Source organism: Pristiophorus japonicus, chromosome 15 (genome assembly GCF_044704955.1).
Source record: "Pristiophorus japonicus isolate sPriJap1 chromosome 15, sPriJap1.hap1, whole genome shotgun sequence".
Classification (NCBI taxonomy): Eukaryota; Metazoa; Chordata; class Chondrichthyes; family Pristiophoridae; genus Pristiophorus; species Pristiophorus japonicus.
In genome coordinates this window covers 39,715,359-39,735,688 of record NC_091991.1, presented here as the reverse complement: position 1 = coordinate 39,735,688, position 20,330 = coordinate 39,715,359, and the positions used below count along the sequence as shown (strand labels likewise).

The 20,330-nt window shown below is 44.1% G+C and overlaps 1 protein-coding gene across 9 annotated transcripts in view; it reads left to right on the top strand.

Annotated features, from left to right (window-relative positions):
* The window catches only part of LOC139280710 (suppressor of tumorigenicity 7 protein homolog), a 210,304-nt gene that overhangs the window by 27,413 nt on the left and 162,561 nt on the right, over positions 1–20,330 (top strand). The window lies entirely within an intron of this gene.

The window sequence follows — 20,330 nt, the reverse complement described above, 5'->3', positions numbered from 1 at the left end:
CTCCCGGTCTGCATTCGGCTATTTTTAAAAAGCCAGTTGTGTGTGAGAACTTTTATTCTCAGTGGAAAAATTGGAGCTGCAATATGCAACACTGCTCAAGGACCAAGAATTTCTCACAGGGCGAAGTGGAGGCACTAGTTACTGTAATTGAGGCCAGAGGTCACATAAAAATTTCACCAAAAGAAATGAAGAAACGCTGGAACCAACTTGCAGAAGATTACTGTGTAATGGTGACCACCCCGAGGTCTGGAGGCCAGTGCAAAAAGAAGTGGCAGGACCTTGATCAAGTAGTTAGTGTAAGTAATATTTTCATTTATTCACTGGAATTACAATTGTAAATGTGACCAGCTGTATATGTCCCATCCAGCACAAAGACACCCTCTCTAAAAAGTTTTATTTTCATCTTTGCAGAGGAAGGTGGCATACAACAAAAGGGAAAGAACTCGAACAGGATGAGGCCCAGCAAATCTGCACCCACTGACACACTTGGAAGACAGGACCACTGCTTTGATGGGTCCTGCCTGGAGAAAAGCAATCACCACTGCACAAGCTGGGCCCACCCTCGAGGGAGAGGGTAAGTCCTGCAAATTCCACAGTCTGGCTTTGCCAAATGTTAAGTACAGTGTGGGCTAGCCATGCTTCAGTTCATGGGGATGTCTCTTCGCTTCAGTTGATGCAATGTGCTATCATTCATCATGGTCCTTCAAATCAGCCTGCTGCCTGCGCTGTGTGAGCCTACTCATGCCACCCACCCTGCCCCCTCCTCTGCTGCTAACCATTTGTCTGTTCTGTTATATTTTGCAGAACTTGAGGCCAACCCTGACGAGGCTGAAGCCGATGCAGAAGAAGATTCAGACAAAGATGAGCCTGAAGAGGAGAACATCTTTCAATCCCACCTTCCAGAACATGGGGCTGAGGAGGAGGATGAAGCCCCCACTCTTATACTCACTCTGGAGGAGGTACAGGTGCCGCCCATTGAGGTGCCAGCCCCTTTCTTGAGTGGTACGAGTGTTGGGGCATTCCATGCTTTCTCACAGTCCGAGGCTGGGGATTCCAGTGGGGTGCAGCAAGACACACTCAGGGTCCCACCGTCCAAGGCTGCGGGTCCCAGTGGGATGCAGCGAGCCACATCCAGGGTGAGGAGGGGAAGGAGAGCTCGACAGCACTCTCCTGAGGTGCAGGATCTAACAGATGTGGTTCAGATGATGGCAATGAGTGCGGAGCGGATTAACCTTACATGCTCACTGCTGGACACCATCAGTGGGGTGGGTGATGAGGTATCGGGACTGTCGGGAGAAGAAACAACTCTCTCACAATAAATGGGAATACTGTCCGGGCACATGAGGGAGGGAATGTCGCAGCCAGCTGATACACTCTGCTTCTGTCCGGGTTATGCGTAGCATTGTCATGAGCCAGGTGGCGAGGCCATACCCTTTGTCTCCCAGCTCTGCCCTTCTGGCTGCTGCTGAAACATGGCAATTATAGAGCTCTCGCGAAGGATGAACGCATCATGGATGGTCCCAGGGTATCTCGCATCAACTGACATGATGCAATGCATGTCGTCACACACGAGCTGCACATTCACGGAGTGGAAACCTTTTCTGTTCCTGTATATCTCGGAATCCTCCAAAGGTGCCTGCAAGGTGATGTAGGTACAATCAAAGCAGCCCTGTACCTTTGGGAAGCCAGCAATCCTGGAGAACCCCACAGCCCTGTCACGCTTTGCCTGGGCGGTCATGGGGAACTTTATGTAACATTCCTCCGGGCATCCAGTGCAGCAGTCACCTGCCGAATGCAGATATGTGCTGCATGTTGAGAAATGGAGCACACATCATCACTTGTGGCCTGGAATGATCCAGATGCATAAAATGAAAGTGCAGCTGTAACCTTTACTTCAACTGACAAAGCAGTTCTCCTGATGCTTCGAGGTTGCAGGTCTGCTTTTACTGACTCACAGATCTCAGTTACAACTTCTTTGTGGAAACGCAGCCTTCTCATACAGTCTGCATCACTCAGGTGCAGGTATGAACGCCTGTCTCGATATACCCGATGTGGGTAGGGCCTCCTGCCCATCACCCTACATGCTCATCCCTTCCACCCCCCCCACACCCCCAGGTTTCTTTTTGAAGCCGAGCCCTGAGCCCGTGTCTCCAGGCGAAGGAGCTATCTTTTGACTTTGAAAAAATTAAGCTTCATGATGCATATTCTTTGTCTTCCTGACTCACTCCAAAACTTCGCCTAAAAACAATGGCGTCTTTCTGCGTCGATTTTTTAATGTGCGCTGGTTTTTCTTAAGTGTCCAGAAGGTTTTTCAGAAGTATGGTCACATACACCGTCCTCGGAAAAATGTAAGTTGGCCAAACTTGCTTAAATGTGAAAAACTGGCGCAGAAATCAGGTTACGCAAAAAAATACTAACCTAAAAAAAAATCATAGCTAACTGAGCTACGCTGGCGCAGAAACTTTGGGGAAACTTGGATATTTTAATTTACACCAAAAAAAGCAGTGCACGCCAATAAAACGGCGCAGGTAACTGGGGAAAATTTGAGCCCATAGTATTGAAGCAAATAGCTAAATGTCTCTTGGCTCCTCTTCATTCCAAATATATTGGTCAAGATCAGTGTCCATAGCCACTGATTTGGCAATGGGCAACCGACATATTTTCACATAGTTAAGTAGGTATAACAGTTGGATTTTCCATACAGACTGTTTGACCAGTTTTAAACTGACATGATGGCTTCAATTTTCAGACTGTCAACAAGGTATAGTGAAATCTTGTGAAACAATAAAGGACAATTAATAAATTTCTTGCTTGGCTAATTTGACCAGTTTTGGTCAGCTGCCATTACGTTGTACTACACAGATACGTGTGATATAATATGATGTGGCATGTATGTCGCAAGAGTGTTTGTTCTTCTGTATAGTAATGACTCAGTTAAAATGTCGTTTGGAAAATTCCTCAGTGGGGAATTCCGCTATCTGATCATATAATGTGTGCACGGGATTGTTTACCTCAAATTACATAGAATTTAAAGCACAGGCGTTTATGCTCCACATATGCCTCCTCCCACCTTACTTCATCACCCTATCAACATATTATTCTATTCCTTTCTCCATCAAAACTTATTCATCTTCCCCTTAAATACATCTATACTATTCACTTCAACCACTCCATGTGGTAGCGAGTTCCACAATCTCACCAATCTCTGGGTTAAGAAGTTTCTCCTGTGTTCCTTATAAGATTTATTAGTGACTATCTTTTAAAAAAAAAAATTCATTCATGGGATGTGGGCGTCGCTGGCAAGGCCAGAATTTATTGCCCATCCCTAATTGCCCTCGAGAAGGTGGTGGTGAGCCGCCTTCTTGAATCGCTGCAGACCATGTGGTGAAGGTATTCTCACAGTGCTGTGAGGGAGGGAGTTCCAGATTTTTGACCTAGTGATGATAAGGGAATGGCGATATACTTCCAAGTCAGGATGGTGAGTGACTTGGAGGGGAACTTGGAAGTGATGGTGTTCCCATGCTGCCCATGTCCTTCTAGGTCCAGGTTTGGGAGGTGCTGCCGAAGAAGCTTTGGCGAGTTGCTGCAGTGCATTTTATAGATGGGACATCAAATTCCTGGGACATTGGAACCGGTTCTGGGGGAGGTGGGACCAGTACAAACTGGACAGTCTGCACCTGGGCAGGACCGGAACCAATGTCCTCGGGGGAGTGTTTGCTAGTGCTGCTGGGGAGGAGCTAAACTAATATGGCAGGGGGATGGGAACCCATGCAGGGAGGCAGAGGGAAATAAAAGGGAGACAGAGGCAAAAGATAGAAAGGAGAATAGTAAAAGTGGAGGGCAGAGAAACCCAAGGCAAAAAATAAAAAGGGCCACATTAAAGCAAAATTCTAAAGGGGCAAAGTGTGTTAAAAAGACAAGCCTGAAGGCTCTGTGCCTCAATGCGAGGAGTATTCGGAATAAGGTGGACGAATTAACTGCACAGATAGCAGTTAATGGATATGATGTAATTGGCATCACAGAGACATGGCTCCAGGATGACCAAGGTTGGGAACTCAACATCCAGGGTATTCAACATTTAGGAAGGATAGACAGAAAGGAAAAGGAGGCCGGGTGGCATTACTGGCTAAAGAGGAAATTAATGCAATAAGGAAGGACATTGGCTTGGATGATGTGGAATCGGTATGGGTGGAGCTACGGAATACCAAAGGGCAGAAAACGCTGGTGGGAGTTGTGTACAGATCACCAAACAGTAGTAGTGAGGTTGGGGACAGCATCAAACAAGAAACAAGGGATGTGTGCAAGAAAGGTACAGCAGTTATCATGGGCGACATTAATTTACATATAGATTGGGCTAACCAAACTGGTAGCAATGCGGTGGAGGAGGATTTCCTGCAGTGTATTAGGGATGGTTTTCTTGACCAATATGTCAAGGAACCAACTAGAGAGCTGGCCATCCTAGACTGGGTGATGTGTATTGAGAATGGACTAATTAGCAATCTTGTTGTATGAGGCCCCTTGGGGAAGAGTGACCATAATATGGTAGAATTCTTTATTAAGATGGAGAGTGACACGGGGGTGAAACTAGGGTCCTGAACTTAAGGAAAGCTAACTTCAAAAGCATGAGGCATGAATTGGCTGGAATAGACTGGCAAATGATATTTAAAGGGTTGACGGTGGATAGGCAATGGCAAACATTTATAGATCACATGGATGAACTTCAACAATTGTACATCCCTGTCTGGAGTAAAATTAAAACAGGGAAGGTGGCTCAACCGTGGCTAACAAGGGAAATTAAGGATAGTGTTAGATCCAAGGAAGAGGCATATAAATTATCCAGAAAAAGCAGCAAACTGGAGGACTGGGAGAAATTTAGAATTCAGCAGAGGAGGACAAAGGGTTTAATTAGGAGGGGGAAATAGAGTACGAGAGGAAGCTTGCCGGGAACATAAAAACTGACTGCAAAAGCTTCTATAGATATGTGAAGAGAAAAAGATTAGTGAAGACAAACGTAGGGTCCCTTGCAGTTGGACTCAGGTGAATTTATAATGGGGAACAAAGAAATGGCAGACCAATTGAACAAATACTTTGGTTCTGTCTTCATGAAGGAAGACACAAATAACCTTCCGGATGTACTAGAGGACAGTAGGTCTAGTGAGAAGGAGGAACTGAAGGATATCCTAATTAGGCGGGAAATTGTGTAGGGGAAATTGATGGGATTGAAGGCCGATAAATCCCAGGGCCTGATTGTCTGCGTCCCAGAGTACTTAAGGAAGTGGCCCTTGAAATAGTGGATGCATTGGTGATCATTTTCCAACAGTCTATCAACTCGGGATCAGTTCCTATGGACTGGAGGGTAGCTAATGTAACACCACTTTTTAAAAAAGGAGGGAGAGAGAAAACGGGTAATTATAGACCGGTTAGCCTGACATCAGTCGTTGGGAAAATGTTGGAATCAATTATTAAGGATGAAATAGCAGTGCATTTGGAAAACAGTGACAGGATCGGTCCAAGTCAGCATGGATTTATGAAGGGGAAATCATGCTTGACAAACCTTTTGGAATTTTTTGAGGATGTAACTAGTGGAGTGGACAAGGGAGAACCAGTGGATGTGGTGTATTTGGACTTTCAAAAGGCTTTTGACAAGATCCCACACAAGAGATTGGTGTGCAAAATCAAAGCACATTGTATTGGGGGTAATGTACTGACGTGGATAGAGAATTGGTTGGCAGACAGGAAGCAGAGAGTCGGGATAAATGGGTCCTTTTCGGAATGGGAGGCAGTGACTAGTGGAGTGCCGCAGGACTCAGTACTGGGACCCCAGCTCTTTACAATATACATTAATGATTTGGATGAAGGAATTGAATGTAATATCTCCAAGTTTGCAGATGACACTAAACTGGGTGGCGGTGTGAGCTGTGAGGAGTATGCTAAGAGGCTGCAGCGTGATTTGGACAGATTAGGTGAGTGGGCAAATGCATGGCAGATGCAGTATAATGTGGATAAATGTGAGGTTATCCACTTTGGAGGTAATAACACGAAGGCAGAATATTATCTGAATGGCGGCAGATTAGGAAAAGGGGAGGTGCAACGAGACCTGGGTGTCATGGTTCATCAGTCATTGAAAGTTGACATGCAGGTACAGCAGGTGGTGAAGAATTCAAATGGCATGTTGGCCTTCATAGCCAGGGGATTTGAGTATAGGAGCAGGGAGGTCTTACTGCAATTATACAGGGCCTTGGTGAGGCCTCACCTGGAATATTGTGTTCAGTTTTGGTCTCCTAATCTGAGGAAGGACGTTCTTGCTATTGAGGGAGTGCAGTGAAGGTTCACCAGACTGATTCCAGGGATGGCTGCACTGACATATGAGGAGCGACTGGATCAACTGGGCCTTTATACATTGGAGTTTAGAAGGCTGAGAGGGGATCTCATAGAAACGTATAAGATTCTGATGGGACGGGATAGGTTAGATGCGGGAAGAATGTTCCCGATGTTGAGGAAGTCCAGAACCAGGGGACACAATCTTAGGATAAGGGGTAGGCCATTTAGGACTGAGATGAGGAGAAACTTCTTCACTCAGAGAGTTGTTAACCTGTGGAATTCCCTGCCGCAGAGAGTTGTTGATGCCAGTTCATTGGATATATTCAAGAGGGAGTTAGATATGGCCCTTACGGCTAAAGGGATCGAGGGGTATGGAGAGAAAGCAGGAAAGGGGTACTGAGGTGAATGATCAGCCATGATCTTATTGAATGTTGGTGCAGGCTCGAAGGGCCGAATGGCCTACTCCTGCACCTATTTTCTATGTTTCTATGTTTCTATGTATACACTGCAGCCATGGTTTGCTGGTGGTGGGGGGAGTGAATGTTTAAGGTGGTTGATGGGGTGTCAATAAAGCGGGCTGCTTTGTCCTCTATGCTGTTGAGCTTGTTGAGTGTTGTTGGAGCTGCACTCATCCAGGCAAGTGGAGAGTATTCCATCACACTCCTGACATGTGCCTTGTAGATAGTGGAAGGGCTTTGGAGAGTCAGGATGTGACACACTTGCTGCAGAATACCCAGGCTCTGACCTCTTGCTGCCACAGTATTCATGTGACTGGTCTTAATTTCTGGTCAATGGTGACCCCTAGGATGTTGATGGTGGGGGATTTGACGATGGTAATGCTGTTGAATGTCAAGGGTTAGACTCTCGCTTGTTGGAGATAGTCATTGCCTGGCACTTGTGTGGTGCGAATGTTACTTGCCACTTATCAGCCCAAGCTAAAATGTCATCCAGGTCTTGCTGCGGGCATCGATTGCTTCATTATCTGAGGAGATGTGAATGGTACTGAACACTGCAGTACCATTCGCATCAGCGAACATCTCCACTTCTGATCTTATGATGGTAGGAAGGTCATTGATGAAGCAGCTGAAGATGGTTGGGCTTAGGACACTGCCCTGAGGAACTCCTGCAGCGATGTCCTGGGGCTGTGATGATTGCCCTCCAACCACCACAACCATCTTCCTTTGTGCTCGGTATGACTCCAGCCAGTGGCAGGTTTTCCCCCTGATTCCGATTGACTTAGTTTTTCTCGTGTTCCTTGATACCTCACTCGGTCAAATACTGCCTAGGGCAGTCACTCTCACCTCACCTCTGGAATTCAGCTCTGCTTTCCATGTTTGGACCAAGGCTGTAATGAGGTCTGGAGCTGAATGACCCTGGCATCGGTGAGCCGGTTATTGGTGAGTAAGTGCAGCTTGATAGCACTGTCGACGACACCTTCCATCACTTTGCTGATGATTGAGCGTAGATTGATGGTGCATAACTGGCCAGATTGAATTTGTCTTGCTTTTTTGGACAGAACATACTTGGGCAGTTTTCCACATTGTTGGATAGATGCCAGTGTTGTAGCTGTACTGGAACATCTTGGCTAGAAGCGCGGCTCGTTCTGGAACATGTCTTCAGCACGATAGCCGGGATGTTGTTGGGGCCATGGCCTTTGCAGTAGCCAGTGCGCTCAGTCGTTTCTTGATATCACTGGAGTGAATCGAATTGGCTGAAGACTGTCTTCTGTGATGGTGGCGACCTCATGAGGAGGCCGATATGGATCATTCACTTGGCACTTCTGGATGAAGATGGTTGCAAACGCTTCAGCCTTGTCTTTTGCACTCGTGTGCTGGGCTCTGCCATCATTGAGAATGGGGATATTCATGGAGCCTCCTCCTCCTGTTAGTTGTTTAATTTTCCACCACCATCCACAACTGGATGTGGCAGGACTGCAGAGCTTTGATCTGATCTGTTGATTGTGGGATCGCTTAGCTCTGTCTATAGCATGCTGCTTCCACTGTTTAGCATGCATGAGTCCAATGTTGCAGGTTGTCACCTCATTTTCAGGTACGCCTGGTGCTGCTCCTGGCATGCTCTTCTACACTCCTCATTGAACCAGGGTTGGTCCCCTGGTTTGATGGTAATGTTAGAGTGAGGGATATGCCGGGCCTTGAGTTTACAGATTGTGGTGGAATACAATTCCACTGCTGCTGATGGCCCACATGGATGCCCAGTTTTGAGCTGCTAGATCTGTTCTAAATCTATCCCATTTAGCATGGTGGTAGTTCCACACAACACGATGAAGGGTGTCCTCAGTGCGAAGATGGGACTTTGTCTCCACAATGACTGTGCGCTGGTCATGGATAGATGCATCTGCGACAGGTAGATTGGTGAGGACGAGGTCAAGTAGATTTTTTTGCTCATGTCGGTTCTCTCACCACCTGTCGCAGGCCCAGTCTGTCAGCTTTGACCTTCAGGACTCGGCCAGCTCAGTCAGTAATAGTGCTACCGAGCCACTCTTGGCCATGGACATTGAAGTCTCCCACCCAGAATACATTCTGTGCCCTTGCTACTCTAGGAGTTGATGTATAGATTCAACCATGAGAGGTTGGAGTGGGGGAGTGGGGGAGTGGGGGAGGGGGGGGTGGCAGGGGTGGTGGATGGTTAAAGAGTGGCACGTGGGTGGATATTGTGGCGTCTGAGTGCCCCGCCCTGGAGAGACAGGACACTTCATTAACATATTTAAATCAGGCTCCCTCGGTGGAATTGGGAGCCCAATTAAAAATTTCCTGCTGCAGCGTGGGTTGCCCAGGGGTCGTGCAATCCGGCAGTGAAAGGGAGGCGGGGGCTGCCGGCTCCACAAGGTAAATGCCTTTTCAGCACTCCTAGTGGGCCAGTAGGAAAGAAGTGCTCCCAGCTCCCCTACCCCGGCCCCTCAAGGAAGCCTTCAGCTTTCCTCTTGCAGATCGCAGCGTCTCTCTCCCTCCAGCCACGATGGCCAATCTCTCCCCCCACCAATCTCTGATCGCTGACCTTTACCCTTCCCGTTAAAGGAACTGCGTACCCCTAAAAGATTAGGGGGAACAATGTCCACTAACACCATGATTTTAAAATTTTCATCCTCATGTTAAAATCCCTCTATGGTCTCGTCCCTTGCTATGGAAACTCGCCAGTGTGAGCACTTGAGTGCTCCTCGCCCAGGAGGGTGAGCCCTGTCCTTTGAAAGCAGCACTGTGAGCTCGGGATCCTGAATGTTACAATGAATGGATCAAATTACACATTGCAGAAATCTTGATTACTCCAGTCAAGCTGTTGGCTGTGTCTTGTCCTCCAAGGGGACCAATCAGAAATTTGGTGTTGCAAATAGACACGACCCAAAATTTAATGCTGTAACATAAAATAAACTGATATAGTTTATTGATATTTTATTGTCTCTTGTAACTCTCCTACTAACATTGAGGTGTATTTTTTGAAAAAAAAGTGCTGGCTGTCAAGGGACATACAGGTTAGGATAAAGAAAAAAAAGGGAAGCTTATGACCGATACCTCAATACTGCAGAAACTCTAGAGTATAGAAAGTACAAGGGTGAAATTAATAAGGAAATTAGGAAAGCAAAGAGAGGGCATGGCAAGTAAAATCAAGGAAAACCCAAAGATGTTTTATAAATACATTAAGAGGAAAACTAAAAGAGTAGGGCCTATTAGAAACAATAAAGGTAATGTGTGTGTAGAGGCGGAAGACTCCGGTATGGTTGTCAATGAATACTTTGTGCCTGTTTTCACAAAAGAGAGGGGCGATGCAGACATTGCAATCAGGGAGGAGGAGTGTGAAATATTAGATGAAATAAACATAGTGAGAAAGGGAGTAATAAGGGATTTAGCAGCTTTGAAAGTGGATAAATCCCCAGACCCAGATGAAATGTATTCCAGGTTGTTAAGAGAAGCAAAAGAGGAAATAGCAGAGGCTCTGACCATTATTTTCCAATCTCTCTGGCTACAGTGTGGTGCCGGAGGACTGCTAACGTGGTACCTGTGTTTAAAAAGGGAGAAAGGGATAGAGCGAGTAATTACAGGCCAGTCAGCCTAACATCGGTGGTGGGAACATTGTTAGAAAAAATTCTGAGGGACAGGATAAATCTTCATTTAGAAATACACGGATTAATCAAGGACAGTCAGCATGGATTTGTTAAGGGAAGGTCGCGTCTGACTAATTTGATTGCATTTTTTGAGGAGATAACAAGAGGGTCGATGAGGGTAGTGTGTTTGATATAGTGTATATGGATTTTAGCATGGCTTTTGATAAGGTCCCACATGGCAGACTAGTCACGAAAGTAAAAGCCCATGGGATCCAGGGCAAAGTGGCTAGTTGGATCCAAAACTTGGTTCAGAGGCAGGAAGCAAAGGGGAACGGTTGATGGGTGTTTTTGTGAGTGGAATGGTTGTTTCCAGAGGGGTTCTGCAGGATTGAGTACTAGGTCCCTTGATTTTTGTGGTATATATCAATGATTTAGACTTGAATATAGGGGGTATGATTAAGATGTTTGCAGATGATACTAAAATCGGCTGTGTGGTTGATAATGAAGAAAGCTGCGGAAAATATCAATGAACTGGTCAAGTGGGCAGAACAGTGGCAAATGGAATTCAATCCAGAGAAGTGTAAGTTAATGCATTTGGGGAAGGCTACAAGGCAGGGGAATACACATTAAATGGTTAAATGGTAAATTGAGAAGTGTAGAGGAATCATCATCATCATCATCATCATAGGCAGTCGCTCGAAATCGAGGAAGACTTGCTTCCACTCTAAAAGTGAGTTCTCAGGTGACTGTACAGTCTAATATGGGAATTACAGTCTCTGTCACAGGTGGGACAGACTGTGGTTGAAGAAAAGGGTGGGTGGGGAGTCTGGTTTGCCGCACGCTCCTTCCGCTGCCTGTGTTTGATTTCTGCATGCTCTCGGCGATGAGACTCGAGATGCTCAGCACCCTCCCGGATGCTCTTCCTCCACTTAGGGCGGTCTTTGGCCAGGCACATCAGGTGTCGGTGGGGATGTTGCACTTTATCAAGGAGGCTTTGAGGGTGTCCTTGAAACGTTTCCTCTGCCCACCTGGGGCTCGCTTGCCGTGTAGGAGTTCCTAGTAGAGCGCTTTCTTTGGGAGTCTTGTGTCGGGCATGCGGACAATGTGGCCCGCCCAACAGAGCTTGTCGAGTGTGGTCAGACGCAGAGGAATAAAGGGACCTTGGAGTGCATGTGCACAGATCCCTGAAGGTAGCAGGCCAGATAGATAAGGTGGTTAAGAAGGCATACGGAATGCTTGCCTTTATTAGCTGAGGCATGGAATACAAGAGCTTGAACTGTATAAAACACTAGTTAGGCCACAGCTAGAGTACTGCGTGCAGTTCTGGTCATCACATTACAGGAAAGATGTGATTGCACTAGAGGGTACAGAGGAGATTTACGAGGATGTTGCCTGGACTGGAGAATTTTAGCTAAGAGGAAAAATTAGATAGGCTGGGTTTGTTTTCTTTGGAACAGAGGAGGCTGAGAGGAGACCTTATAGAGGTGTATAAAATTATGAGCAGCCTCGATAGAGTGGATAGGGTGGACTTGTTTCACTCAGCAGAGGGGTCAACAACCGGGGGCATAGATTTAAAGTAATTGGTAGAAGATTTAGAGGGGATTGGAGGGGAAATTTCTTCACACAGAGGATGGTGGAGGTCTGGAACTCACTGCCTGAAAGGATGTTAGAGGCAGAAACCCTCACCACATTTAAAAAGTATTTGGATGTGCACTTGAAGTGTCGTAACCTGCAGGGTTACGGACCTAGAGCTGGAAAGTGGGACTAGGCTGGATGGCTCTTTCTTAGCCAGCACGGACACGATGGGTCGAAATGGCCTCCTTCCGTGCTGTAAATTTCTATGATTCTATATAAATGAAAGTTGTGTTATGGTTAATAAAATTAGCAAATCATAATTTTTGAAAGTTACAAAAATAAATGGGATAGTCAATTAGTGGCTACAAGTTCTCAGACAGCTCACAATACAGGGACATTACTATGATGTCAGTCACCATAACTAAACCAGAGGTTGGGTGGAGGGTATGTGGGACTTGTATGCATTAGCTGATTAACTATTTTAAACAGTACCCCAGACAAGATGAACCCATATTAAGCTTCCAAGTTAAAAGTACACATAAGTTTGAGTGTAATGTCAGGAGTTTGTGGGGAGGGAGAGATTTCCTGTCCTAGGATTCTGTATTATTTTTGTAAATGATAAGTATGTTGGGACTACACTGCACAGCACAAACCACATCAAATTTTTTTTTTAAATAGAGGGGAGTGTGTTCCATCTTGGGAGATAAGAAGAAAAAGCTTGAGCTCTTCATTGTCTGAGTGGCATAATCCATTCTGCTCCACAACCAACTACATTTCAGACACTTGCCTACATTTAATGTCTGTAAAGAAAGACTAGATGAATTGGGTAAAATGTACATGCGCCCATTATCATTGAGGCTTGAACCAGAAGGGGGAAAAAAAAAAATCATGGAATGGTTACAGCAAAGAAGGAAGCCATTCGGCCCGTAGAGCCCATGCTGGCTCTCTGCAAGAGCATTTCAGCTAGTCCCACTGCCCCGCCCTTTCCCTGTAGCCCTGCAATTTCTTTTCCTTCAATTTTTTCCTCATTTCACCAGCTTATAAATCAATGCCACATTAGCAATGCTTTTTTGACCTATAATACTGCAGCCAGCTCAATGCTCATAAAATAAATATCTTCCTCTTAAAATATTCACTGGAAGGCTGAAAGGAGGAATGAAACTTAAAGATGCTCCATATCAAATATAGCTCAAGCCTCCTGATGGAATATTGAAAGATTTGAGATTTCTGGATATAAAATCAATGGGCCTGACATTCGGGTCGGAGGCTTCCTTCGGCGCGAGATTTTTTACGAATTTATCTGGTGGTCCCGGAGGTACCTGCGATTCCGGTGGGGAGGCCTTCTCTTCCCGATCTTCGGTGCGCGCTCCAGTCCTCAACATTCGAATGCAGCAGGTGCAGTCACGTGATTGCACAACCAAGCAGGTACAGTATTCTCATTAATAGCAATAAGATCTCCGTATCAACGACATCTCATTGCTATTAATAAGAAAAAAAAACAAACACACCTCATATAATTAAAATTAATTGAAATTAGAATTCATTAAATGTTTTAGAAAAAAAAAATATTTGTGGGATTTTTGTTTAAAGTGTTTTATTAAGGTTTAAAATAAACTTACCTTAGTGGATAGGGTTTGTTATTTTAATTTTTATGTGTTTTAAAACTCTTACGCTAGTAAAAGTAGGCTATGCACCTGCTTTTACCAGGCACAAGAGTTTGAAGGACATGCGCTGGGCAAGAGTTGGGCAAATAGCCCAGTCTCGCCCGCGCGAATGTCCTGGGTGCGGGGATGAGGAGAATCTGTCAAGAGATACCGTGACAGATCGGAAAAAACGGTTTTGCGCGCCGAAAACCAGCTTTTGCGGGGCCTCGCCGGGTACGTATTCCGTATGGGCCCAGCGAGGCCGGAATTTTATGACCATGAGTTCAAAATCCTCTCAATACATCCATCTGTCTGCTGTGACTGCTACTTCATTCTATAATGTGCTGTTTTGTGTTGTGTACTCATTGCAGACCTTGTTTGAAACAGTCTATTTTTATAACCATCAGAGAGAATAGAGATTTTCATCTTATCAATCTGGGCTGGATTTAAACTCTAGTGCTAGAAGTAACCCACATCATCATTCAGTTGTCAAGAGCCATTTAAAAACAAACAAATTAGTTGGTGTGGAACTTCAGAGTTTAGGGCAAGAGGCTGCAGATAACACTGCAACATTTGGTATGAAAAGTGTGTGTGGCGAAGGATGCGAGAAATGCTGGAAGATTGCAAGTCTGATGTATACTATGTTGTCCAGTTCCATGGTGCTGATTTTTGTTGAAGAACTAGGGGCTAAATTAAAAAGCAGAACCACAAAGGTAATAATCTCTGGATTACTACCTGAGCCACGAGCAAATTTGCATACGGTAAATAAGATCAGAGATAAACATGTGGCTTGAAGACTTGTGTGGGAGAAATGGGTTTCAATTCATGGGGCACTGGCACCAGTACTGGGGTAAGAGGGAGCTGTTCCGTCGGGACAGGCTTCATTTGAATCAGGTTGGGACTAGTATCCTGGCGAATCGAATAACTAGGGCTGTAGATAGGGCTTTAAACTAATTAGTGGCGGGGGGGGGGGCGGGATCCGGTGAGCGGAAATGTCAAAAGTCAAAGAGAAAGGAGAAGGCAATAGTACAGGGTAGCAATAAGGGTAACGATAACTAGAGTGTGACAGGAAGGGACAGAGCATCTGAAAGTGGGGAAAAATGGTAAAAAGACAAAATTAAAAGCTCTTTATCTGAATGCACGCAGCATTCGTAGCAAGATAGATGAGTTGACTGCACAAATAGAAATAAATAGGTATGATCTGATAGCCATTACAGAGATGTGGTTGCAAGGTGACCAAGGCTGGGAACTGAATATTTAGGGGTATTTGTCATTTTGGAGGGATAGGCAGAAAGGAAAAGGAGGCGGGGTAGCTCTGTTAATAAAGGATGAGATCAGTGCAGTACCGAGAACTGATATTGGCTCAGAAAATCGAGATGTAGAATCAGTTTGGGTGGAGATAAGAAATAATAAGGGAAAGAAGTCACTGGTGGGAGTGTCTACAGGCCTCCAAACAATGTAGGACAGAGTATAAATCAAGAAATAATGGAGGCTTGTAAGAAAGGTATGGTAATAATCATGGGCGATTTTAATCTTCATATTGATTGGACAAATCAAATTGGCAGAGATAGCCTTGAGGAAGAGTTCATAGAGTGTATGCGGGATGGTTTCTTAGAACAATATGTTGTGGAACCAACTAGGGAGCAAGCTATTTTAGATCTGGTAATGGTGTAATGAGACAGGATTAATTAATGATTTCATCGGAAAGGATTTTCTTGGGAAGAGTGATCACAACATGGTAGAATTTCAAATTCAGTTTGAGGATGAAAAAGCTGGGTCTCAAACTAGTGTCCTGAACTTAAATAAAGTCAATTACAAAGATATGAAGGCAGAGCTGGCTAAAGTGAACTGGGAAAATAAATTAAAGGGTAAGACGGTAGATAACGAGTGGCAAACATTTAAGGAGATACTTCATAACTCTCAGCAAAGATATATTCCAATGAGAAAGAAAGACTCTAAGAGAAGGATAAACCATCCGCGGCTAACTAAGGAAGTAAAGGATGGTATCAAATTGAAAACAGGCATACAATGTTGCAAAGAACAGTGGAAGGCCAAAGGATTGGGAAATTTTTAGAAACCAGCAAAGGACGACTAAAAAAAATGATAAAGAGAGAGAAGATAGTTTATGAGAGTAAACTAGCAAAAAATATAAAAGCAGACAGTAAGAGCTTCTACAGGTATATAAAAAGGAAGAGAGTAGCTAAAGTAAACGTTGGTCCCTTACAGATGAGACTGGGGAATTAATAATGGGAAACAGGGAAATGGCAGAGACTTTGAACAAATATTTTCTATCGGTCTTCACAGTAGAAGACACTAAAAGCATCCCAAAAATTGATAATGAAGGGGCTATTGTGGGGGGTGGTGGAACTTAAAACAATCATTATCACTAGAGAAAAAGTATTGGGCAAACTAGGAAAAGTCCCCTGGACCTAATGGCCTGCATCCTAGGCCCTTAAAAGAAGTGGCTGCAGAGATGGTGAATGCATTGGTTGTAATCTACCAAAATTCCCTGTATTCTGGAGAGATCCCAGCGGATTGGAAAACCGCAAATGTAACGCCCCTATTTAAGAAAGGAGGGAGACAGAAAGCAGGAAACTGTAGACCAATTAGCCTAACATCTGTCATTGGGAAAATGCTGGAGTCCATTATTAAGGAATAGTAGCAGGACATTTAGAAAATCATAATGTAGTCAAGCAGAGTCAGCATGGTTTTATGAAAGGGAAATCATGTGTGACAAACTTGCTGGAGTTCTTTGAGGATGTAATGAGCGGGGTAGATAAAGGGGAACCAGTAGATGTCATGTATTTGGATTGTCAGCATTTGACAAGGTGCCACATAAAAGGTTACTGCACAAGATAAGAGCTCATGTTGGGGGTATGGACAGAGGATGGGCTAACTAACAGAAAACAGAGAGTAGGGATAAATGGGTCATTTTCAGGTTGGCAAACTGTAACTAGTGGGGTGCCACAGGGATCAGTGCTGGAGCCTCAATTATTTACAATAAATATTAATGACTTGGATGAAGGGACCAAATGTAATGTAGCCAAATTTGCTGATGATACAAAGATAAGTCAGAAAGCAAGATGTGAGGAGGATGCAAAGAACCTACAAAGGGATATAGACAGGCTAAGTGAGTGGGCAAAAATTTGGCAGATGGAGTACAATGTGGGAAAATGTGAGGTTCTCCACTTTGGTAGGAAAAATAAAAAAGCAAATTATTATTTAAATGGGGTCAGAGTACAAAATGCTGCGGTATAGAGGGATCTGGGGGTCCTTGTACATGAAACTCAAAGATAGCATGCAGGTACAGCAATTCATTAGGAAAGCAAATGAAATGTTGGCTTTTATTGCAAGGGGGATGGATATAAAAGTAAGGAAGTCCTGCTGCAACTATACAGGGTGTTGGTGAGACCACACCTGGAGTACTACGTACACTATTGGTCTTCTTATTTAAGGAGGGATATACTTGCATTGGAGGCAGTTCAGAGAAGGTTCACGAGGTTGATTCCTGAGATGAAAGGGTTGTCATATGAAGATAGGTTGAGCAGATTCAGCCTATACTCCTTGGAGTTTAGAAGACTGAGAGGTGCTCTTATTGAAATGTACAAGATTCTGAGGGGGCTTGACAGGTTGGATGTAGAGAGGATGTTTCCTCTTGTGGCGGAATCTAGAACTAGAGGGCATAGTCTCAAAATAAGGGGTCGCCCACTTAAAACGGAAATGAGGAAGAATTTCTTCTCTCAGAGGGTCGTGAATCTTTGAAATTCTGTACCCCAGAGAGCTGTGGAGGCTAGGTCATTGGATAAATTTAAAGGTGGAGATAGATAGATTTTTGAAAGATAAGGAAGTCAAGGGTTCTGGGGAGAGGGCAGGGAAGTGGAGTTGAGGCCAAGATCAGATTAGCCATTATCTTATTGAATGCAGAGCAGGCTCGAGGGGCCAGATAGCCTACTCATGCTCCTATTTCTTATGTTGCTATGTAACTCTGCTCTATCTTTTTGAATAATCTTAATCACCAACAAAATGCTTTGCGAAGAATGTTGAACCCCATTTTATGTGCATTGTGAAGAATTGCAGCTTGTAATATTATTCACTACCAGGAAAGGCACCACTGTGGTAGGATAGCATCACTCGGCCTGAATATATAGTTGTACTATTTAACATTCATTAGAAATTTGGCTTATAAGACAATGTCCATTAAGAACTCCTATTTAAGAAGTTAGAATTGTAGGAAATATTTTGCTCGGACAGCCATGTCCTGACTATCTAGCCACAGATATGCAATATAACCCAAGGGCAAGAGCCTCCAGTACACATTGAAGAGGAGGAGGCTGCAGAGAGAGTGCGGGGTGGAATTGCAATATTACAAACTGGATTCCTTTCACATATAATGCCATCAATATTTTTCCTAGACGTTTGGAACTCTCTTCCGCAAACGGCAATGGGATTAAGGGATATGGGGCAAAGGCGGGTATATGAAGTTAGGTCACAGATCAGCCATGAATGGCAGAACAGGCTCATGGGGCCAAATGGCCTACTCCTGTTCCTATGCTCCTATGTACTACTGTTTAAATACCCCAACACATTTCAGAATATCTGACAAAGGATTTTGTTTGAGTACAAACCGTTAAAATTTAGTCATTAAATAAAGTTGACTTGTTTCCTTGGGCTAATTTCCTTAATATTGGGCCTTGTGATCAGTAGAGCTGCTAATATTGTATTTCTACAACTAGCAAATTTCAAAATGAAAGCACTGCAGCTGTCTCATAAGGATTGTCAAATAACAGATGGGGGGGGCTGAAGAATTTTCACTACAAGTTCCTGACCCTTTACCCCAGACAGCACGTGGTACAGTCCCAGATACAATGGGCTTACTGTCATGACTGTGACTCCAACTGACCCAGAGGGCTGTAAGTCTGACTGGATCTGGGAACTCATTAATTAAATCTGTGCTTTTTTAAATATGCCCTCGAGGAACAGGACAAAATTAAATTTACATTTTGTAAATTAAAAGGAGCTGTTATCAATTTTTCTTCAGACTACTAGATATGGTTTGCTATTAATTTATAGTCGATTAGCAAATATTGATATTTTATTATTTAAGCTTGTGTTCAATTTTGTGTAAGAAAGCTCTTAAAATTGAAATACAAAACCTAATATAATGATTATTGAAAATCATAAGAAATTTCCAGAGAATAATGGATGAGTGAGAATGCTAATTTACTTTTAATGGCATTTTTACTAAAATTATCACATGTACTCATGTCATTCGTATCTACCCAAGCCCAGGGTTTGAGAGAAGCTGAGGCCTTGAAGTAAAAAATGTAATCAAGGTACAAAAAGACACAAATGACAACTCAGTGGATAAATTTATTCATGTAGTTGTGAAATATGTATTTTTGAGCTTTATATATTGTTTGAAACTTTATTTCGGAAATAGAAATTTCAGTTACTGAGGAAAAAAAAGTGATGCATGAAAAATTGAAAGCGCTTCAAATAATTTGTCGGCAAAAATAATTCAGCACCACCTAGTGGCGTGACAGGTAATGATTACTGATAAGTGTAAACGGTAAGTGTTGATGTTCTAACATTGGAATTCTTATTGGAAATGTTTATTATAGCAGGTTACAGCAGTGCATAGCAATGTTCCCTCCAGTGCGGCCGTGCAGTAATTGGGAAGGCATAAATTTAAAGGGACTGTCGTAAAAGAAACAGGCCACCGAGAACAAAGAGCAGCTTACAGGGAACATTGGCGCATAGGCCCATGTTGCTTATGTGAGTGTGATATGCTGTACATGTAGTCCTCCTGTTCCTCTCTCTGTGACACCCCTTCCTTTCTGTGTGACCCTTCATATCCTTTTCAAGAAGAAATTAGTTCCTTAAAATACTTAAAAACTAGAAGAGGATCTGCGGAGACTTATATTTTATCCAAAGCACTTATTATAGGCTACAGAGAATGGCAGGGGACATTGACGCCAGCAGGAGCAAAGAAGGGGAAACACGGACATTATTGGTCCAGTAGCAATGGCAGGAACCAGGACTGATAAAAGGAGGTCAAGGAATATTGGGCCAGTGGGAATGGGAGCAGCTGCTGATGACAGTTGGAGGCCTGGGACGGTGGCTTTGTTAGGCCAGTGCGAGTCACAGGAACTGGACCCACTGAAAATAGAAGAGGAGGCCAGAATGTCATTGGGCCAGTGGGAACAGCAGTAAGAGGGAGCAGGCAGGAGCACATGTTGAAGGCAGTTGGTGGGCTTAAACAGCAGAAGCAGCAGGGACTGGGGGCAGGGCTGTTGCCTGAAGGTCCCAGAAGTGGGCAAAGAGGAAGCCAGGGCCAGCTAAATTGATTTTTTTTGTTAAATTGAAATGTTAAAATTAAAATATCATTAAACATCTGAGGTAAGGACGGGTGGGAGGGGGAGGGAAAAGGGGAACAGAAAGCAAAATGGTTGATCGACTTGGGCGGCTTGTGCCACAGCACCGCCAGTGGTGGGAGATCGGCAACTGCACGCTGAAGGCTCAATAAAGCATCTTCAGTGATTGCTGGTTACAGGGAGTGATAGAATTAACAATGGAAACAGTATTAGAGTGTAACCTATTGGTATCATGGGGAAATGTGACAGGTGAAGAGTTACAAGTGCTTGTGAACATTTTAACATGAGTATGTCTATAGAACAGTAGAAATAGGAGCAGGAGTAGGCCATTTGACCTCCTCGAGCCTGCTCCATAGGAAT